Consider the following 23988-nt stretch of genomic DNA (forward strand, 5'->3'; position numbering starts at 1 on the left):
GGCAGCTCTGAGTCTTTTTCCCCACCTCCTGCCATGATTACTCTGGCTTCTGATTAAATCACACCTTATATTTAAGGTCACTAACCTAAAATGACCCAAAGCTACTTAATTCTCTCTTCAACAGTTCCCCATTATTTGTAATACTTGGAAGACTTGAAAATAGCTTCTGTCCTAACTTATGTAGCCTTTCCTCCAAAAGCACGTGTTATACCGTAATAGTTTCCTCATGGGTGGGTTCAAATGTCAGGTGAAAGATTTTGGATGCTAATTAGCATGCTAAGGAGTGTGGAGCAATTGAGTCACAGCCATCCTACCTGAGGGACAGAGAAAATGTCTTGTCGCTAGTGATATGTAATGAGTGCTGGCTCCTCACTTAGTTTTAACAGAGCCAGAACTGCATTGCATTGTCTTCTCTATATTTAATAGAAGTCGTATTTATATCATCTCTTCTTTAAAACATCCATTCCTTTGGGGCTTAGTCTAATGTCTTATTTCTTACTTAAAATATATTTCTATTAATTTTAGAAAACTTTTACAAGTTTGTTTTTGTTGTATTAATAACTGAACTAGGTTGTAACAAATTGTTGTCATAGAACTTCTTATTTTTAGACTCAAATTTTTCTGTTTTGACCTGGTTTAATCCTCTTTTCTTAATACAGATTTCCCCCATGTTTTCAGAGCGAGCATTTCATTACATTTATTGAATGTCTAGTATATATAATCAAGATATGAAGCAAATGAATATTTATTAAATACCAAGACTGTGACCAATGTTTACCATCTAGTTAGGAAGAACAGTTTGGATAATTCAACTTATGAAAGTTATTTCTTGGTTAGAAACGTGTTCGGTAGCAGAAATTCTGACTTGAATGGCTTAAACAAATAGGGGTTTGTGCTTCTCAAGTCCAGAGGTGGAGAGCTGCTGGTGTGTGATAAAGTCAGGGCCAACATCTCCGGGTTTCTCTTTGCTTTTTTTTTTTTTTTTGGTGCTTGTTGCCTTATGGTCACAAAATAGTTGCTGCAGCTGGAAGTATAATGTCCATATTCAAAGAAAAAAGAAAAAAGCAGAAGGATCACTTTCTACCTCTATCAGAAAAGAAAAAGCTTTCTCAGAAACCAGCTTCTCAAGCAGATTGCCACATAGATCTTATTGACTAGAACCGGGTCCCAAGGCCACCCTCGGTTGCTAGGGAGGCAAGAAAATCAGGGAACAGATTTGTCATAATTGGCTTAGAAATATCATAACTCATCGTTCAGGACCGAGCACATTGCCACTCTGAACAAAATAGGAGTCTGAAGGTAGGAAGAACTGGGGGAATGGATACTGAGCAGGCAATAGTATCTATTCCAGCTGTACTAGTCAAAAAAAAAAAAAAAAAAAAGGAGAAGAAGAAGAAAGAATATTAATGTGGACTATAAAAACTGGAAAATGATTTATGACTGTGATAGAACATGAGCTGGACTACAAGATAACTAAAGCAATTAGATTGATAAAAGAATGACAATAGGACACTCCAGCTAACAAGAACAAAAGCTTCAAGTCAGAAACATATACACTACATAGAGGAAGTAGACACTGCATTTGAAGGCAGGAAGTAAGGCTTATTCCTATTTATTTTTCTAGTGTCTCACACATAGTAGATGCTTATTGAATCATAGTAAATGAATGCATAATAGTCCAACCCAGAAGTCCAGACATGATTTAATAAATCATGGAGATAATAGAATACAAAATTTAAAATTTAGGACTCCCTTGGCAATACCAAGATAAAGGGACACTAATATAGTCTGGCTACACTCTAGAATACTTGTTGGGTGGTACCGGAACTTGGGATGCCTAAGCAAGGTAGAGCAAGAAATAGAGGCTGAAATATCAAGTTAATAATTTGAACTTGATCTGTGAAAACCTGATTATGTTTCTGGAGTAAAGTTGTGGTAATGTACAAATGATAGTCTCCAACAGGCCCTCCAACTATTGGAAGCATCATGTCTGTTACTGTCACTTGTCCCCCTTTTCTCCAAGTTCTATTCTCTGTGACCTTCAAGATTTTCCACTGTGAGAAGCGCTTTGGAAAAATGAGAAGTAGTCCATAGGAGATTCCTAGATTCCTACTTTACAGTAATTGACATTTTACTTTTATTCAGTTTCTGTTCTATGCCAGTCACCTCTGCTGCAGTTTTTCAGAGATCATTAAAATACCTGACTGTAAATTGTTTACATTCTAATCAAGGATTTAAATATCTTGATTGATTTAAGTACAGAAAAAAATTTAATACTGTTCAAAAAAAATCAAGTCGGTCAAAAGGATAGTTTGACTGGCTTTTATTGTTATGGTACTGATTTAACCAGACAACTCAGGCCAGAGTCAAACAAACTTGTTTCTGCAAATACCACATGAGTAACTTCCACTAAAGGGAAATTATCTTTCTCATAGTCCTGCTCACTTTCTATTTAACAAAGGATAAAGTGTCTTGTCCTATTTTGTTTCCCGAACCCTAGAATTTAAATTTGGCTTATCATCTACAATATGGCTAAATAGTAAACTGAAATAATAAGTAAAAGTAATTTCATTTTTGAATTGCACCTCTGTGAACCCCACATATTTTCAAGAACTTGCAATTACATCTTGTTTTCACGACCTTAACTTTACCTGAAAAATATGCCAGTGGAGTGGGGGATAGGTACAGTATTAAAATGTGTAACCTTAGTAATGGCATTTCTAGCACACTTATGGTCTATAGCCATTCAGTGAAGTTTACTTATTGCTTTAGGCTTCAGCCTCCTTGGTTACATTAGAATACTTCAGATTATTTAGCTGAAGAGTACTTTTTATTTTGACAAAAGAACATTTATTTTGTTTTAATTGATTGAGTTATATATTTCCAGTGACAGATCTTTAACTCCTCCAAAGGCTTGTAACATTATTAATATTGCACTTGGATAAGTCATTTAATTTGCCTGGGCATCAGTTTTCTCATCTGCAAAATAAGGTAATTGGACTTACGTGATCTCTAGCTACTTTCAACTCTGAAATTACATGGTCTCATTTTTTAGTTCAATTAAACAAATATTAATGAAGTACTTACATAATGCAAATCAATATGGTAGGACCTAGATGGATACAGAGATAAATAATGTGATTTTTTTTCATGCAAGAAGTTTACTACTGGATGCATTCAAGATTGAGTTATATATTTCCCAACACATCCTAGCTCCTCATGTTTGGAAGGTCCCTTACAAATGACAGCATATGATTCACTCCCAAAGGGGAGGAACTTCATTCATTTGTTCATGTTTCTCATATCTGGATTTGGAGAAACAAAGAAAAGGGGGTCTGAACTATCATTTTAATGATATTGTGCAATTGCATTGCAGAGAATTTAGAGCATTCCAGACCATTATCTCATTCATCCCTAAAGAAGTCCAATGCAAGTAGAAATGGGTAAATAGAATTATTCACATTTTAGTGGTTAGAAAACTGGACCCTAAATTTCCAGGAGTTATACAAATGAGCAAGTGAGGGAGAACAGGTGAAAATCTAGGAACCCTCACTCCAGGACTGCATAACCAGCTTCCCTTGTAAGTGACAGTTTCTTTTAGCAAGTTCTGCAGAGCTGGATTGCTAAACTATCTTCCACACCTGATCCTTCCTGATTCTTTATCTAAACAGCTGCTTAGCCATTGATGATTTCAGATGTATCACCAGGAAAAAAAAAGGGGGGGGGTTATAGTGAGAGAATGGAATGTGTACAGCAACAGATGTGACATGCAAGCTGTGATATAGTGATATAATGTTCCAGCCTTCGGTTTGCATTACAATTAGAAGTGAAGAAAAGTTGGGGACTCCTTCGTCAATCTGATCCATTAACATCTGACTATAGGCCTAGCAGCCATACAGAAACCTATGCTTTTGCTAGGTGAGAATGTCATTCTAAACATGCCACCCTGGAAACTCTGCCTCAGTTCTTAGCATCACTAGAATTTTCCTAGCCTGCTTTTGAAGGGAGTTAGGGACATAATGAATTGACTTCTTTTTACAAACCCTACAAGCAGCTCCTTGGAAACAGGTGATTATATTTCCTTCTTTACCTAAATCTTCCTAGGTAGTAAAAAAGTCACATCCGTGTTTCGTCTCATGGTTTCCTTAGTCAAAAAATTTGCATCTGAGGCCTAGGAAAATGTTTGGTCTTCACGACTGAATGTTTAAACAGGTGCATACTGCACTGGTCTGGCTGAGGAAAGGTAGTCTCCTCCTTCTGGAAACCCTGACGTTAAGAGAAAGATTCTCATGCCAGCTTTCATGAACGCTTGTGAAGGAAAGTTCAGGTGATTCTTAAGTCTTATAACCTGGCTTACCAACCCCCTTGCCTCCCTCCCATTCTGTGTTCTCATGAAGAAATTGATTTAATAGATTCAAGATATTATTAAATACATTCTGCATTAATATTATATGTCCTCTTTGAATCCAAGTGGCAATACAATAGAATTTCATTTTATAAATAACACCTTTCAAGCTAACACCACAGGGCACAGTACAAAAGAATCAAAATAGAACACAAATGCTGTAATCAAATGCAGACCCCAGGAAGGCTGATTAAAAAGGCATGTTGCTAGTAAGAGCAGCCGACAGGGTAAGTATAGTGGGTCAGAGCAGAAAAGCCAGCTGAACAGAAGGGCAAACTAAAATAAAACGGACTTGCCTTCCTGATTCACATGGACTTGCTATTTTCCTTTGTCATCATCTCCTTTTGGACTCTGGAATTGCAGGGGAGAGGTGTGTGTATGTGTTTGCTGGGGAGGTGGGGATCAAATGTATGCAGGGTCATTAGGTATATCCTCAGTCTTCACACACAGCACAAACAAAAGAAAATCCTAAAGACAACTGCCTGCAGCTGGCAGCAGTGCCTACAATGTGATCGTGAGACAGTCCAACAGGGCTTGTTTTGCTTGATAATACCACTGGTTTTCAGAAAACACAACTGAAGGAAACAAGTAGATACTTCCCATAATAGTGAGAACAGATAGTACTGAAATAGCCAGGCATCAGTATAAATAGATGAATGGGTGAGACGGGTGCTTTGTGTGCTCTCAGCCTCTCATCACCAACAACCCTTTCTAATGTCAAGTGTTTGTGTGTTTTTAAACCCTACCTCTAGTTATAGAATAAACGGTTCTGTCTTCTTCTTAAAGGAATTAAGCAATTGGGTGAAAACAGATGGAGGTACTTGAGTATACCTCCCCATCCATATGTAAAATTACTTCTGAGAATGATCACTGTATACCTTGAGAAATGTATTAAACTGGTCATTTACTTATGCTTTTCAATTTAATATTGAAGGTAGAACAATATAGGACAAGAATCATAGGAAAAATTTCCTGCTAAATATGTGATATATTTTTCTGAAAAATAGCAACCTATAGTTAACAGCCTCCCCAGAAATGAATCATGGGAACAGCAAATTTGGGTTCTAGAGTCAATAAAAAGAAAATGAGAGAGAAAGGAAAAATATTAGTTGAGGTCATTTTTACCACTCTTGAAGCTGTGGGTTGTTTGTAATGACTCTCCTGATTACCCACTTAGTTGAAATTCTGGACGGGATCACTAATGCATAAATTTAAGTCAACAGTTTAGTATTTCTTTACATTTTTCCTAATCTGTTAATTATAAACAATTAAAACATGTGGGCAGCATTGTACAAATACTAGTGTTGCCACTTATTTAATATAATATTATTTTCCTTACTTCTGACAATATTTATTTAGTTATGCAAAGACAGCATATTAGTAAAGGTAAACAGCAGGTCTGGTAAGTAGTGTAGTAAGGAAGAACACTGGCCCGTAACCTCCAAAGTGAGTTATTTCATAAAGTATGTAGGCAAATATCTCTACCAGTTATCAATGTACTGCCTCTCAGATCCAAGTTTACCCTTCCTTTCCTGCCCTACAAAAATGTATCTGGGTTCTTTAAATATTTTTCCTTTCCTAACTGTGTGAGAATAACCGTGTCAGTGAGGATTCAGACATTATAGGAGGAAGAGGTTTCCCTTCCTGGCTCCTGCGTATTTTTTGGCAGCCTCCTGCAGTGTGCCTGGTTCTCCGAGGCCTGATTCCTGCAGCACACGCAGCTGCCCTGGTACCCAGCAGCTGAAGCACAGGTCACCTCTCCAGTGCCCAGCAGCTGACAGCTATCCCCAGCACCCACACTGCACACCTGCACACACGTGCGCACATGCCCACATTGGGTGGTTTACGTAGCAGTGTGCCTCAAGTGAGACAGCCTCCCCGTGAACAGCTTCCCTGGAACCCTAGAGTATAGATTTCCAGGAGGTTTTCCTGACGCAGCTCTCCAGCAGCTTCTCTGCCATTCATTCACTCACTGGCTGTGCCTCGTCCAACAAGGACCAGAGGCATAAGGGACTCTTCCCTGGGCGTTCTCTGTCAGCCCTAGAAGTTGTGGTTGCTCCTTATGTTTGCTTATTCTTGTGTAATTTACAGTTCTCTTCTTATTAATTACTCTCTCATTACTCCAATCCCTTGTTATAGTTAATAATTCTTTATATTCAACTTTTCCTATTCAGTTGCTGTGTGGTTCCCTCTCTTGTTGGACCCTGACTGATACATGACCAAGAAATATTGGAATAATCTGTATTGTTTGGGAGTAGGGGAAGTCAATCATCTCTTTATGGAATGGATTAGCATTAGAATGATATGCTTTATCCAGGCCTGCCTGGCTGTTAGGTGAACAAAGAGCTTTGAGAATTTGATGCTAGATTGAAAAGTGACATAAGAATATGATGCTATATACTATTTTTAACTGTATATATGGTTTTAAGGACCCAATTTTAAAATATTTTACTGAATTTCACTGAGAGTTTTTTAAAATGTAAACTATAATAAGGCAAACAACGAAAGTCTGGACCCAAAAGCTGTGGCAAAATAATAACACTATAATGTGAATATGTAGATTATTAATGCTAGGGAAATAATGATACCCATCATTTTTTGAGAACTCATAGCAATAGAGGTTATTATCCCTATTTTACAAATAGGAAAATAGAGGTTTGGGAAGGTTAAGGAACTGGCTTAACATGGTATATATACTACATTTCAGAGCCAGAATTTGAACTTATATCTGCCTTTGAGCCCTGGCTCTAGATCATTGCTCTCTGCTTCCAGAACACTCATACTGAAGTGAATAGCCAGCTACCTGGGAGAACAAACACAGAACACTTGTTTGTGTTGTTTTCATCAAAGATCCAGATAAAGAAACTGTATTGTATCCCTAGAACGTGTAGCACACACTGAGATATTTCTGAGACAACCTATTACTCTTACCTAACAAGATGTGGACAAACTGGGTGAACACTGTGATCAAATCCCCAGAACCAAGGTGTTAACTGTGTATCAAAAACCCAGCAGCCTTTATTCAGAGCTGAACTGAAGGCAGATGAAATATTAACAGCAGTTCTAGCAGCACAAAATGAAATATGAGATCCTGTATCAGAAATTATTAGTAACCTGTTAAAAGAAATGCTGAAAAATGGCAGTTACCAAATTAAAACTGGGAAACAGGGCCCAAATGGGAAATTTCAAAGTTTGGAGGAAAATAAATGACAGATTGTCCTCTTGGCTCTTATTACTATGCCATCCTAAATCCTACTTGGCAATACATGGTGGAGGTGAAATAAGAACTGCATCACTGCCAGTGCTGGTCCTCAAATTTGTAGTCCTAAGTGTCTGTGAGGGTGTCTGGGATTGATTGGAAAAGTAGTTGGAACTTGGTAGCTTTATCTAAATTGAAGAGTCTGGAGACTCTTATTATGAAAGGCTTCCTCTCATTTGTGAATTGGCCCCTTTGCTCCACTTTTGGATGCCTGGCTTCCTCCATGCCGAGCTGCACTAAATGCTTCTACATGGGAAAGCTATTCTCCTTAAATGCTTTCAAATTTAAAGCATCTATCTGGATATGTTCATGTTTATGACTCAAAATATCTAGCATCAAAAAAAGAGAGAAAGGTTACAAACACCAAATACAGGGTAGTAAATGAAGGCGATATTTTTCCATCAGTAACTGAGAGCAGAAAAATGACTATAAGCAGAGTTGTTGAGCAATTGGTGCCAGAGAGAAAAAGGAAATGAGCTATAGAACCATAGAATCTTAGTGTTGGCAGAGACTATGGAGTTCGTGCAGTCCAACCCTATCATTTTTCAATGAAGACACTGAGACATGGGGAGTTAAGGGACTTGACTTGCCCTAGACACATAGTTGTTTACTGACAGTCAGGCCAAAAACATTTCCCAACTCCCAGTCTGGAACTCTGTAGTTCAGCATGCTACTGCCATCCTCTACTGAAAATTAACACTAACCCAGCCCGGAACATAGAAGAATTCAGCATCTGTGGGGAGCAAGAAAAATGATGAATTCTGAGATGGAAATCAGTCTGAGAAAAAGAGAGGAGAATAGATGATTCTCCTTCCTTGTGACTCTGACCAACTTTCTGCAAGACATTTTATGTTTGTTTACTCCCCTGTGCCTTCCCACAAAAAATAATAAAATAATTTGGTTGTAATTCCCCAGGGTTTATATTTATGCATTCAGATATGAGTTGCTTAGCGAATTCGCCCATGTACAGGTTATCTTGATTGGTTTCTGGGTGGCGTTGCTATTGATTCCTGTTATTTATGTGAGCCTGACTTTTTTCTCTAGCTCTGAAATGTACTCCAGAGTCCTTGCAGGAAGAATTTTCTCCTAGGGACACCCTAACTAAGGATCAGATGTAGGTTTAAGATGCAAAACTTATCTTCTGTGAACCCTTGTATTCTATTAACCTCATGGGGAACTTGAACCATATGTGGCCTTATAATCAGGTTCATGAGTTAGATGAAATAATTTTCTTTATTTGGAAGCACAGGATAATTTGAAGTAAACCAGTAGCAAAGAAGATACAATAAAAATGTTTCAATAGGATTCTGTTTCACAGATGCTATTCTGTGAAATATCAGTATGGGCCTTTTAAACCAGTCGAATATTTTTCAGAATAGAGCAACCGGAAATGAGAGAATCAGACAGTATGATGAAAACTACAGATGGAATGCTTTGCATGAAAAGTGATTATATACAAGAGAGGGCTCAGGAGCGGGTAGGCGTGGAGTTGGAAAGGAATGGGTAACTGAAATAAGAGAAGATAATGCTTGACCAGGTCTAGTAAAATATTCCCTGCCACAACCACTGTTCCATGAAGAGATTGAGCCAAGAGGCCTGAATAAACTAACCTTAAGTTCAGCGTTGCCATTATTGTGGGAGGCATCGGGGAGAGCACATCCGGATTTGTGTTACACAGTAATCACTGCTGGGTGTCAGCATTCATCAGCCAGATGGTCAGACCTACAATTAATCAATTAGGCTAGGATGATCAACTGGACTAAGTTTTCCCTTTGGTAAAAAACCCTCATCATGCGGTCAAGGCCGATAGCACTTTTATCCTGTTGCTTTTGGAGAAGCTTCTAAAAATCCCTCTTTTTCTTTTTTAGGTCTCTAGTTACTGAATGCTATTAAGCTCCAAGCTGCTTTGACAATATAGATACCCCAAATCAAGAATTTAACATAATAGATTTTTAACATCCTCTGTGTTCAAGCATAATGCTTAACATATCCAGAGAGAAACAAGCTTTTTAAAGCAGCGTTCTCTGAGGAATGTTACTCATCTGATTTTACTAGAGTCTTCGCATTGGTTCCACTCAATCCAGTGCAATGACAGTGGAAATGATTCTTTCCCTGGGCCGTTATGAAGATGATATGATAATCAAATACAAACAATAACACTTTATTGAGTGTTCAACCTGTGATAGATACTACTGTGGTAGGACTGACAAACATTGATTCTGTCCTTATAATAATTCAAAGTGATAATACTCCATTTCAAAGAAAAGAAAACTGAGGCTAGAGCGCTCATTTGCTCAAAGTTAAGCATTTATCAAAGACGCTTTGAGATGATTTGGTGATCTCTGGAATGAAAACTAAATAACATTTACTCTACATTTTTTTACACATCTTACACTTCTGTACATCTTTAAGGGATAACGATTAGGAATATATGGTGGGTCCTTATGAGTCCTGTTCAAAGCACTGTTAAGGCATCTTTTACTAGTGTTTCCCTGCTCTGTTGGTGGTATTCTCTTTTCCTTTCAGTTCTTGCTGCACCCCATCTGACCTGAAGTTGCTTTCTTCCTTATTTTGGGGCCATCACCACTGTTTGCGGGTAGTTCTGTCCCCACCTCTGTTTCCTTACCTAGAAATGGTTCCTCTAAGTGTGTTTCATGCACTCTTCTTTATCCATTGACTCATTCAGGCGATTTCCCTCCTCCAAAACAAAACGTCTGTTACTGATTTATTTTTCATGTTGAACCTGATTTTTTCCTTTGGCTGTTTTATTTTCCCTCTCCTCTTGCTGTATGACAGTACTACTGCACAGAAAGAGGTGTTTGAAAGTCCTGTTGACGAGAAGTGTCACTTGCTTATGGAGGTCTGTGCTGACCCCATTGAGTAGAAATATAGACACAATCTCATATTTCCCTTGTGTTTCATCATTGAACTTATGTCTCTCTTTTCTCTTAGCTCTTCTCTACTGCCATCCAAGCTTAATATAAGGAGTGCTTCTCTTTAACCATTTTGTGACCAGATATTTCAGGCTATACAAGGACACTATTGACCCAAATGCACGTCTTTGAGATATTAGGCTTTTACTTATAATTACATTCTTTTATGGAACATGAGCCTCCCTCTTGTTATTTTACTGCAGTGCTTTTATTTGTTTGTTTTGCTGCTTACCAAATTGGGAAAGCAATGCCAAAATACCAGGATAGTATATAGGTAACCACTGTTTCTTAAATGAAATTCAGGAGCACATGGAAAAAAAGGTATTCCAGAGATCTTAATGAGCATCTTTTCTCCTCCAGGGCTCTACCGGTGCCCTCTTTTTCTGTCTGTGGTACTCTAATTTGTTCTTGCTATGTTTGGTAGGCAGCTGTTCTAAGTTTTTCCCTTGCTGCTCCTTTTTGTACAATCCTACAATCTCCTCCCCAGAGCTGATGAGGCTCTTTCATTTTGACCTGCAGTATCTCCGTGAATTGCAGAGCTGAGCCCTGCCATCTAGACTGCCTTTCTGCTTCATTTTGCTCCTGACCTAACCCCCCCCCACCCCCCTGCTATTCCAGGCCTGGCCTCTCATGACCAGAGACTGCTGACTCATCCTGGCCTGTGCCAAGCTGTGCAGTCGCTTAGCGATGTGGACAGGAGTCGAAGGACTAGAATGAGATCACTGAACTCATTTCACTTGTTGCTTACGGTACAGTCCAGCATGAGCTGGAAATGTAGGAACCTCAGCCTCCCGAGCAGAAAGAGTAAGTAGATTAAACACACTGCATCACCAAGTCCTCAACAAGCAGTAGTGGGGTGGCGGGCGGGGGCTGGCTCTTTCATGGCCGTGTCTAGGGCATTCCGGTTCATCAGGAATGTTCCTTTGTCCTCTCTTCTTCCTCTCCTCCACCATCGCACCCTCCCCCACCCCTTCCCTGAACTTCCCTTCTGAAAATGTCCGGATGGCACAGCAGTGATCTGGGCAGAAATGAAATTTTGCTAATAAGCAGGCTCCACAAGAAATCCTAGAACAATGACACTGCTGAAACTGCTTAGTTTAGTTTGTCTATTGGGAACTGACATGAACTTCCCAACAGAATTCAAGAAGATGAAAAAAAATCTTTTTTTGTTCTCTTTTTCTTTCTGATTCTCTTTTTCTTTCTGTTTTGAGGGAGGTAGTTTCAGGAGACATGGCTGCATTCTGGTGTGGTATAAAGTTTTCCGTCGGGAGACAATCATGTACATTCCTCTGGCAGGATGGGATGGTTTTTTTTTTTTTGTTTCTCTTGCTGTTGTTTATTTATAAGACATTTCCTCTCAGTTAGTGGAAGTTAGATCGTAAGAGGCTCCAGTGATTTTCCTTCCACCTCCCCTCCCTAATTTCTGTGCTTCAGCACTCTGGAACACTGTGAACTCCACAAACTAATCAGAGCAGGGAGCTTAGCAGCCAGGCCTGGACATTCTCAAGAGACTGTGCTGATTCTCAGTCGATACTCTTTGGATCAGGAACCACAGTCCTGGTGAGTGGTGAGGTTCCAGAATTTGATGTGTCAAGGATTCTATTCTTGGTGTCTCTGAGGCAGTCAGGAAATAACGAGTGTTTTTAAAAAGGAAAACCATGCAATTTTTTTAAAAAGCTACCAAACAATCCAACGGCCCGATTTTACTATGCACAGCTGAGAGCACTCTATGGACAATGGCTGAGCCTTGAGTCTGTGCTCAGGAGGAGCCTGCAGGCATAGGTTTCATGCTGCCACTGATGGATGTCAGCCTTGACATGCCTAGCAAACATGCTTGTGGGAGGAGGAAGATAGGTGAGTGAGTGCGGCTGGGAGGTAGTAGTTGGGGTGATAGGAGGGGGAAGTGAAAGTGGGATTCATGGTTTGTTTGGAGTTTCTCTCTACCAACTTTTCATGCGTCTCTCTTCTGCACATTTACATTATGCTCAGAATATGTAACGTACCCAGCTAAGCAAGGAAGAAAAGTGGATGCATAGCAAAAGAATATTGTTGATTCTGTTCTTCTAAAGATCACTTTGCTAAAAACTGGCTGTTTTTAAATGTTAGGGTAACTCCCCCCACCAGACCTTTAGAAAATATTGTTTGTCATACCCTCATCTTTATTCTTCTGCATTCATGATATCGAACAGAAGAATGCAAGGAGAATCCTTATTTGGTTCCAAGGAAATTTATCATCGTGACATAGGAAAACTAGATGACTGTCCTCATGGTATTAAACCCAAATATAGTATTGTCCTCAATATAAGAGACTCTGATTGAGTGTGCTCTGGGAAGTTGTCAAAGGAATGAATGGGGGTGGTTGCTTGCTGTCTGATATGAGACTAGCAGAGGAGTCAACAGACCAGCTTTTGGTGCCAATGCGTGCCTTCCATGTCCTTGTTAATAATTCACACTCTCTCTGGAAGTGGAGTTTCAGTTGGAATGTGTATTTGTCTTTTACCATCAGGTCCCTACTTAGTTGCTCTTTCAGAGGTATTTGATTTTACTGTGTTTTCTTGTCTTCTTTCCAATTTCAAGAATCCAGCATGTTCCAAAATATTGAGTGGAAAAAACAAAAAACAAAAAAACATGGTGGCCATAAAAGCATTTGACTGTGTGGCAGCATCTGAAGTGAATTGCTCTTTGGAGAGAGGGAGGAGTCTTTGATGTCCCCAATATGGTTCTCATAGGCTAAAACTTCCAAGAACCACAACCCAGCCTAAGGGGCACTTACTCGATGTTCTTAAATATTTGGAAAGAGATGCTATTTTATTGTTTTAGTTTTCCTTGCTATTAACACATTGCCAGTAGATTCCTCCTAAAAGTTAAAAATGCTTTAGGAATAGCTGATTTTACATTTAACCAGATGTGTATTGTGTGTGCCTGTTGTGTGTATTCTTATCCAAGCTGGTACAGCCATCCAGCATATTACATTGATACTTAGCTTTGGAATTTTGTTTGCTACTCCGGGAGATCCACATTCTTAACCATAGAACTCATGCATGCTTATATGTTATTATGGTCCCTACAGAGACTGACCCCTGCTACAGCCTCGTCAGGGTCTGTCAGTGACCCCTGGAACAAAGAGTCGGCTTTCTTTCACAATTCTTGTAGTTTGTGAGGCACATCAGATTCCTGAGCTGTCATTGTGATATGAAGCAGTCCCAGAGTTTTATTAGGATCAGTATGCTGAAAGTTTAATGGTATATAATGGAAACTTGTCTATTTCAGTTAGGCCATATTAGATATGACCATACTACTTGCATGTATCATGTTTCTTGGGGATTTTCTATTAGTTCTCTTTTTCTCTAAAGAAAGGAGCTGGAAGGGAAAATAGTGTTAAAATTTCTTAAAAGTGCGATGTAAAAAATGTAACTAGCTTTTACTCCATTGCCACCAAGACCTATGTGAAGTTGTGCCTTCCTCAGTTAACATTCAGGCTGCACAGATTCCTGGGAGAATTGTCTGTTAATCTCTGGTAGGGGTGATGTCTATTAGGACTGCAGAGGCAAGCTGGACATCTAACACTTAGAAAATATTTTATTATTGAAATCCTGTATGCCCGTACGTGAATTTTTATGAGCATCTTTAAGCAGAAAATAGGGAAACACAAATATCTGAGTATATCCCAAGAGATGACATTTTAAAAATATAACCTGACAGAGAAATTTTCCTTATTGTTGCCAAGATCTGTAGTTCCACATGGCTGTGGAAGAAAGAATTCTATGGCTAAGTCAGAGTATTTAAATCAGAATTTGATCAGTACACCTTTGATAGAAAGGCAAGATGATGTATTTCTTTCCGTTTAAATGGTGTAAATGGTTACCTGATCTTTTCAAAACCTATGTTACAAACCTTCATTGTGTACTATCAATAATTCAATTTTCCAGTGCTGATCCCCAAAATTTTAATTTCATTTCAGAGGATGCATATTATAAAATGTATATTTTCTTGCCTGTGCATTTCCACTGTAAGCACTTCCCGTGTGTTATATTCATTTAATTAGGCAGTCACAAATAGACAAAAATGACATTGCTAAATAACAGAATTATTATTGCCCCAATAAGAAATTATTCTTTCTTATTTATATAGAAATGCATTTTGATATTTATGTGATTCCTTTTAAAAGACTCGTATCTTTAAACGTTAGAAAGAAGGCATTGATTTGTTGTATCGTGTTTTGCAAATTGACCGTAAGTGACATGTAGTTGACATTTTATCACATTGACAACACAGAAATTTTACACAAATATTTATGAACAGTATCTGCAAAAGATAAGATTTGGTTAGCTGATAAGATTGGTAATTATCCTTCATCAAACATACATGTTAGATTATAAGCCTAAATTCTATTTGTGTACAACTTCATAATATTAATTGCCATATGTATAAAGTAGTTTAAAATTAAGTAGAAAGAAATTAAATTGCTTTTAATTATCTGAAAATTGAGAATATATTTAATGATTCACTTTATTTTGTAAGAATGAGTTTATATACAAATGACCCAGTTTATTCTAGTTTCTCGGCTACTTAGTTGTGCATTAAATACTTTGATGCTGTATTTACATATCAGCATCAGCAACTATAATTTCCCAAATATCTTTTCAAGATATGCAGCCAAAACATATCCTTGTGAAGTCACACTTTTTTCTTTGAAGCTTTCTGTAATAACCCAGATTAAAAGTGAATTTCCCCTTCTGACATTAATTGCATTTAAAAAATCTGTAGTTTTCACTTGACACTTATCATGTATTGCTTTGAACTGAGGTTTCTTTACATATATGAAACTACCAGTGGTTAGAGGGCAGGCACTACATTTTGTTTATTTATCTCCCTTCCAACCAATGTCAAATTGCCTTAATCTGAATGGAGGATCAATTAATAGGTGATGAATGGATGGATGGATGGATGGATGGATGTTACCTATATGGCAGTGCATTGACACTGAGTACATATTGCTTACCATGAGGAAGAAATACGTCCAGAAAACAAATCAACAGGTTCTTCTATATCTGAATCCCTTAAACTCCCATATTAGACCTTCCAACTAGTTGACAGCCACTCCAGTCATTTGCCAGCATAGCTTTTCTAAACTCCACAATGCCCAGGTGATTTCTGATGGGACATGGAGTCTTGAACTTGCAGTAATTCCATTCATTTTCCAGAACTTGTGAGGGTGCCAAATACCCAGGTTGGTCTGCTCCTACAGTCTGAAAGTACCAGACTCGCCTATAATGTGTCACATTGACCAAAGGCTCCTCCAGCTTGTCAATACTTGTTTACAGTCAGTCAGTGGCTCTTCCTTTCCTCAAATTCAACATCTAAGGAGCTCAGGCTGACGTCAGACATGGAAAGCCATGAAGACTAGCTATGAATGCCCGTGAACTAGACAGGAGAGGGGTTGAGCAGACAGCACCATAAAGAGAGGGGCAAGAGGACAGGCAGCCAAATCATTTCCATTATGTTAACAAGCACTAATTAAATGCCCGGTTTTAGGCAAATAATCACTGAAAATAGCCAAGTGCAATAGCTTCTCATGAATGAGTAAAGAAATTGGTGGGATCTGTTGGTGCTTCTTCAGTTAGTAAGCTGCAGCACACTAAGGCACATTTGGTGCTCTGGGCACATCGGAGGTGAGGGGCCCATTCCAGCAACCTAAATGGTACCCTGTTGACATGAATAACATCCCTAGACTAACAATATACTACAAGCTGACCCTAATAAACAATAATTAAAAGAAGCCAAAATATTTTATGAAATTTAAGTACATCTGTTATCAGTGGTCAATCAACTGAGCGATCCTCAGGCTACATCTAGTTCTGTCTCCTACACTGAATTCTTTTCTAGAGCTTCTAATATGTATAAATGAAATGTACTAGTTTTATTTCTATCTCTTTTTATTTTTCCTATTTATCCTCTAGTAAACTGAATCCCTAGATGTAAGCAGCCAGAGGGAGAAAAAGGCGTGATTCACATAATGGATAATTAACCCTTGAACAATGGAAAGTTAACTCCCATAGACATGCCAAAAACTGAAATGTTTTGTTGTTGAATATGTTCTCCTTTGGGTGTTAACACGTAGAGGACATCTCCATTAACACAAGCTTGGCACCAAGCAAGCTGTTCATTCTCGAGCTGCAAATGCCACACGCACCTTTCAGTTCACTCTGGCAGGATTTGTAGCATAATGTCCTCCTGGGTAGTCATGTACAAACTACTCTGAGGGGCAAAATTGTATGAGTGCCTAATCCACTTTTGAAAATGAAAGAAAAGGATCTGTTTTTATGAAAAGCACCTAATAAGGAAAGACACAAATTGTAATAAAAAGTGTTAGCACCTTGCATCTCCTGTTAATTGCCTTCCTAGTCAAAAGGAACCAAAATAGTGTAATAAATGTTAGACGTACATCACGAACAGAGTGCAAAAAAAGTCTCTTCCTTTTAACAGTGAGTTGAAAAGAGTAGCAAACAAACTACTCGCATTGCCTTAACTTAGGCTCCTATCCTTACCCATCTATTTCATTTGTCTAGTGAGGATAACAGTACCCATTTGACTTATTTACCAGCATTGTTATGAGGATCAAATTACAAAGTCTGTCTCTTCATTACATTCATTAAACATGGATTTAACATTCATTCGTTCGTTCACTCATTTATTTATTAATGCAAGAAACATTTTTGAACCATATTCTGTGTCAGGTATTTTTCTAGAAGCTAAAGATTGGTTCATTTATTAACAAATATTTATTAAGGAGCACATACTATGCACCTGGCACTTTTCTGAGGGCTGAGGATTCTACAGTAAACAAAACAAACGGAAGTCTATATTCTCAAAATACTTTTCAGGCAGGGGAGAAAGACGACAAACAGGTACATATGTAAAATATATAGTATATTAGCTAGTGATAAGTGCTATGGGAGAAAAGTGAAATAAGAAAGAGAGACTGAGAGAGAGAGAGAGAGTGTATGTCAGGGGTAAGGTGGATGGAAACGGAATGCCTCACTAACGGGACAACATTTGAGAAAGGAGAAGAAGCAAGTTTTGTGGATATCTAGGCAAAGGCATTTCTGGCCTGGAGCTACTGAGTACAAAGGCCCTGGACAGGAACATATCAGGCAAGTTCGAGTGTTACAAGTCTGTATAGCAGGATCAGAGTGGGCAAGCAGCGGGATGGTAGATGTGGCGGGGGAGGCAGTAGTGGCCTGAGTACATAGCTCTTTATATGCTGTTGAGAAGCTTTTGGCTTTGTCACTGACAATACAAACATGAAAAGACATGACCTCAGGTTGCTCATTGGTGCAGAGACAGATAGGGAAACGAGTTGGGATAATGCCATATGCTAAGTATTGTAACTGAAGGATGCTCAAGGAACCTCGGAGGCACAAAGTAGTGAATGTTTACCCGAATGTACCTTGCGCTAGAGGGTCAGGAAAAGCTTCATAAAAGAGCTAATAAATCCCTTCTGGGCCTTGAAGGACTTTCCCAGATGGTCAGAGGGAAGAAGAACATTCAGTAAGAGGACCAGCAGGGCGAAAAACACTTAAATAGGAAATAGCATAGCAGGGTTGGGGACCAGTATCACTAATGTTTAGTAGAGACGTGTGGAGAAAAGATGCTATAGATGTAGGCAGGGAATAATCATGTTGGGCCTTGATTGCCATGCAAAAATGTTTTAACTTCATCTTGGGGCATTTGGGGAGCCATTGAAAGGTTTTAAGTAGAGAAGGTTAATGATCAAAGTGTGTTATAGAAGATCACTCTGGCAGCAGCGTGGAGGATAGATTGGAGGAATGGGAGAATAGAGACAGAAAAATGAGTTAGGAGGCAACTAAAATTGTTCAGACAGAACACAATGAAGCCCTGAACTAGGACAATAACAATGGGAATAGAGAGGAAGAGACGCGTTCGAGAGACAAGAGGTAGGATGGACACAATTTAATAACCTTTGGGCTGGGCATCCAGAGAGGGAGGAATTTTGGATTGCTCCCAAGTTTCTGCCGTATACAACTAAGCAAGGAAAGCTATGAGGGGGAGGAATGGGTTTTGTAGGCTGGGAGAAGATGATAAATTTGCTTTTGAATGTGTTAGTTTTGAGATGTTGGGGAAGCATCCAGACTGATGCCTGGTAGTCTGTTGGATTTAGTCAGGAAAGCTGGAGATAGGTCAGGGATAGAGAAAAGTCTGGCAATCATCCGAATCATCAGTTTCAGGGTAATAGTTAAAATTATGGAGTTAGCAGTTTAAATTCTGTCAATACATTTTCTTGAGGATCCTTGGAGTAAACCACGTTTATGAAACAGAGAGAAGAAGAGGAGCCTTAGAGATTATTATGAGCAACTATTAAGTGCCAGCCATCGTGCTAGATGGTGGAGGAACCAAGATGACTAGCACCCAGATCCTGCTGTAGAAGCACCCAGAGTTTGTAAAAATATGAGGTTACTATTACCACCAACCATGGACAGTGCTAGCAGAGGAAATGCCCAAGCATAACAGAGAAAGTAGTACAGAATGTTTAATTAGCATTAAGGGAGATTATAAAGGCAGATTCCTGGAAAGTTTGCTGCGTGCATTTTGCCATACAGTTCATTTCTGATTTCTCTAATACTTGTATGTGTATGTTCCAGTGTTAGCATGGGTTCAAGCTATTGGCAAAACAAGCCAGGTGTAAATTATGGTAGAATTGAAATCGATAGCGCTTTGAAGCACTAGAGTGCCCAGTTCACATCAGGGCGTGCGTCTGTGTTCACTGAAACATGGCTATCAAGTGCACCCCGAGTCATTAGATGTGTTATCCAGTGAATAACAGCATAATGATATTTTAGCAGAGCAGCCTTATGATAAATTCTGCTTTAGTGAAACTCCATATACAGAGCAATTTCTCCTGGCCGTGTACGTTGCACGGCCAAGAAAGGATGTCCTGCTGCGTATCAGAAGGCTGTAATTTCATTTAGGGCTGCTATTGACATCGTAAACGGCAAGAGCGGAGCTCAAGTGGCTATTTAAGTCATTGGAACCTCAAGCTAAAATTACTGCCTAGTCCTACTCGCCACCTCCGAGGAACTCCTGCCTATACGTATGTGTCTTACGTTTCTATCTTTGTGTCTATAAATACTCAATCACTCCAGGGGCTGAGGTGATGAGCTGTCCTAAAATATGACAGGTATCTGTCACCTTTGCAGCTGGTATAGCTTAAGGGCTAGGAGCAGTTATATTATTCATTGAAGGTCAAATGTTAAAAGGGGCCAGAAAGCCCCCAAATGAGTTCAGAATATAGGTGTTCTTGTTCTGCTTGAAGACATTCTGTATTCTGCTGAAGGTCAGAATCTCTCAGCATGCTGAGGCTAGAAAAGTAGGGACCTTTAAATTTATGTGTCCTTCAGAGCTTACAGCTTATAAGTGTCTGCCCCTTCTTTCCTCTCTTTGTCTTGACCCATGCTCACTTATGAAAATACCAGGTCTGGATAGTCTTAGAGTAGTATCCAGTAAGGTACAGAGTATACAATGCCCCACAAAAGTAATTCCCTAGATGTCTAAAGGGTCCATTCTGTCCTGGGATAAGGTCAAGCTGAAAATTGGAAGCCGTAATAGCTGACTTCAGTGTTTAAATTCTAAAGAAAATAAATTTAAATAAAATTGCAAATTGTCAAATTGTGTTTATTAGATGATGCTTTGGAATTGACTCCAGGCGACCAGCAAGGAAAGATTCAAAGCTATGTATATTTCTCTTCAGTTTTAATGAAAACGTTTGTGCCCCTACATTAACTACCAACTTTGTCCAGAGAGGCCACTACAAAATTAGACACTGGAGTTTAAATTTATTCAGTCATTATGGCTGATATTTTATTTGGTCACCCTCTTTCCTGAGCTTGGGAGTCATCTATCTACATACTGTCTTAAATACGAAATCCCGGCAGGATTATCATGGTTCAGAAAACCACAATAGTAATAGAACTTATGACTCCCCATAAGGTAAATGTGTTTTCAGTGATGTTATTAACCCTTATATCACCCTGTAGAGGAAGGGAAGAGGGAGAGGTAGATAGATAGATGGACCCACAATTAGTGGCCAAGACTAAAATTTTTACTTTCCATGATAGCCTGACTATTGTTCTACTGCTTCATCACAATATTTCTTTATTGCTTAAATAGTATAATTAAAAATTAAAGTCTGTAAGAGCTGAATCTCTCTCATCTGTTACCAAGATGTTTTCATTATATTCCTGAACGACGTAATATGCCATGGTCACATTTCTGAGAAGTGCTACTGCTCTAGTAAGAGTATCCTCAAATCATTTATATACATGGGAGTTAAAAAAAAAAAAGAGATATTATGTAGACATAGATAAGTACTCTGTTATGAGGAAGTACAATTCTCCTATTGTTCTCCTGGGTTTAGGCAGCATAGCAGAGTGATTAAGAGGGCAGACTCTCTGGGTTCTGCCACTTACTAGTTCTGTGATCCTAGGAAAGCTATTCTTGTGCCTTAGTGTCTTATATATAAAATGGGGATGATGATACCTTCATTATACAGTTACTGTGCAGAGTAAACGATCTAATAAGTGTAAAATATTTAAACCAATACCTGGTACACAGTTAGCGCCCAATAAACATTAGCTGCTATTATAATCACCATTTCCATCCTCCTTTTCATCACTTATTCCTATACTATAGAGTCTTGGTTAATACCTGTTAGGAAAATGCCTACACATGTGTGTGCATACACACACACACACATACACACACACACACACACACGCAAATATACATGCAAACACCCCATCCACCTAACAGTGCTTACTTACCTCAGCTGTGGGCTTAAGCCTCACCTATATGTTAATTGCAATGTCTTCCTAAGCAGAGGGCATATAAGGACTCTATGCTTTGGATGAGGTGGACCTGATACCAAGTTTAGCCTTCTCACTGGTTTCAAGTACTTGATGCAGAATTACTCAGTGGCTGGTCCTCACTCTTATTACTCACTCTAGTTGTTCTCATCTCGTCACTTAAGTCCTTCCTAAATCATAAATTCTGTTTAGCATGATCTAGTCCCAGTCTATTGATGGGTTCACCATCATAGTTGCAGCTCAACAAATAAATGTGCAGTGAATGAATGTTCTATTTTCACCCTCTTCACTTAGATCCTAGTGCTGGCTGCCTGTTGTTGTAAATGTAAAACCTCATTGTTTACCTAGGCTACTGCATTCACTAACCCTAATTATTATTCTGTCTTCCAATCCAGATTCTGCTAGTTTTCTCCTCTTGCCTGATTTAAAACTCTCAATACTGATATCCAGTTACCATAGTAGGCCTACCCTCCTATCTGCCTCATCTTTTCCTTCGTGGAACCTTGGTCACTATCCTTAGAACTGTGTTCTTTATGCCTCTGTCTATAGCTTCTTCCCATTTGAAATTTGAACTTTAATCCTACAAGTGATTGTTACCCATCTGTATTTTAATCTGATGCCCTTAGTTCTAACCTTGATTTTGATCTTCATATCATGTTATTCACACACCCTTTTCTATCTTCATTATATTTTGAGGAAAATATGCTTACATCAACAGTAAGTAAGTGAAAGCTGATATCAAGCCCTATCTGTAAGAAAAAGCATTCAACCACTTTGGCAGACCAAGTGTTGTACCATTTGTTATGCCTCCACAATGGTCCTTATCTTAGTCCCTTGATAAATATCAGAGATCTGATATCTTGAACCTGGTCTCAGTTGCCTTATACCTGCTCTACCCCTAGGCTGATACTAACAACATCCAAAACTTAATTAATGTAAAAATTAATTGGGCAATGTTGGCATAGTGTAGAGTACATCTAATAGTAAATATCACATATAAAAGGGAGCGAAACTAAGAGCAAAATACAACATTGCTGCAGCTGGTAAACACCATTCACCATTATATTTTGCTGTATTTATTGTGTTCCTCTTATTGTCACTTTTTTTTTGGAACAGACTCATAAAAAGGAGAGGAAAAACTTTTTTAAAGAAGAGAAGTGGTACAGTTTAAATTTAGAAACAAGTATGATGCTAAACTTAATTAGTATTTCTCACAATAGTTAACAATTTTACTATTATCAGAGATTATACCTGCTTACAAGGAGCTTCTAGTTTGTATAGTCTTATTGCAGAGGTTAGTAATTAGATCCTAAAACTAATTAGGTGGACATCACTAGCCTGTTACTATGCACCAAAATGAGCAGTACAGAAAGGCAGCGAGTGCTGCAAGAACTCACATCAGGGTGGTTTCTAATGGTATGTGGAAGGCTTGATAACAGGGAGAACTGTGGCTGAAGATGTAAAATCTAGGCCTCGAAGGATGAAGGAAAAAGGGTCTTTTGGAGAGAAGGGAAGACAGAATGCAGTCATATGATATCAGATAATAGGGAAGTAGAGAGAATGAAGGAAAAAATTTCACCTGAAAGAAGTGATGGGAGTAAATTTGATGTGTACGGGAAGTAATGAAGCTGGAAATAAGATCCATATTGGCGAAGATTAGGACATGAATTTGGAAAGGCAGGTGGGGCCCAAAATTTATTTTATGTGGATGATGAGAACAATAGCTAGCATACAGTTAGAACTCAGTAAGGGTTTGTGGAATAATTGACATGTTTTAGAGAGGCAAGCAAAACTAATGAAAGTGGTGTTGTAAGAGTTAACCTGGCTACAGTGTACAGGGTAGATTGAGGGTGTTGAGACTAGTCAGAGATGCCAGCTGAGAGCAATTGCAGTCATTCAGATGTAGAGCAACCAAAGCTCAAACACAGTCATGACTGTGGAGATAAAAGAGGGACATTTCTAAAAACATTAACAGCACTCTCTCTGTCTCTTTCCTACCAACCGTAACCCTAGTCCCACCATAACTTTAACTGGAAAATATCTCCTACATGTGGGATCCTCTTTGCTTTTTGATTTGATTTTAGTGAAGTCCATCACTACTTATAAGACAGGATCAGTATGAAGAATGGACCCTCAGGCTTACTTAAGCCTCTAATCAGTGAGGGCTTTATTATATTATATTCCTGAACAATGGAACATGCTCTCGAAGTTTGACTGCTTGGGGAATAAACTCAGAGGACACAGACTCCTTTGGGTTCACACTTATGAGTTCCTGATAGGCAAGACTCTGTGGGAAATCTTGCACATCAAAGAGTGCTGATCCGTTCAGGGAGATTCTGAAGGAGTGTTCTTAACTGTATAGTTCTTAACTCTCGTTATCTAACTCCTGTAATAGTGATAGAACCCTTCTACATGTTCTCCCTTCTTCAGTTGAACCAGATCAACACCAAAGGGAAACCTCAGTAGAGACTATATGCTAGCAGAGATTTCAAGAACATCTAAGCTCTG

General features: G+C 38.8%; 1 protein-coding gene across 5 annotated transcripts in view; it reads left to right on the top strand.

The window, feature by feature from the left end:
• The window catches only part of ZBTB20 (zinc finger and BTB domain containing 20), a 769337-nt gene that overhangs the window by 480112 nt on the left and 265237 nt on the right, over positions 1 to 23988 (top strand). Inside the window, exon 1 of one of the 5 annotated variants that reach the window (XM_057696837.1) lies at positions 11216 to 11401. The exons of 3 other annotated variants lie outside the window; for them this stretch is intronic. The gene's annotated coding sequence lies outside the window, so the exon portion shown is untranslated. Of the gene's footprint in view, positions 1 to 11215; positions 11402 to 23988 lie in introns of those variants that run through there. One more of the 5 variants, XM_057696833.1, reaches the window with a different exon arrangement.

The sequence above is a fragment of the Hippopotamus amphibius genome, chromosome 10 (genome assembly GCF_030028045.1).
Source record: "Hippopotamus amphibius kiboko isolate mHipAmp2 chromosome 10, mHipAmp2.hap2, whole genome shotgun sequence".
NCBI lineage: Eukaryota > Metazoa > Chordata > Mammalia > Artiodactyla > Hippopotamidae > Hippopotamus > Hippopotamus amphibius.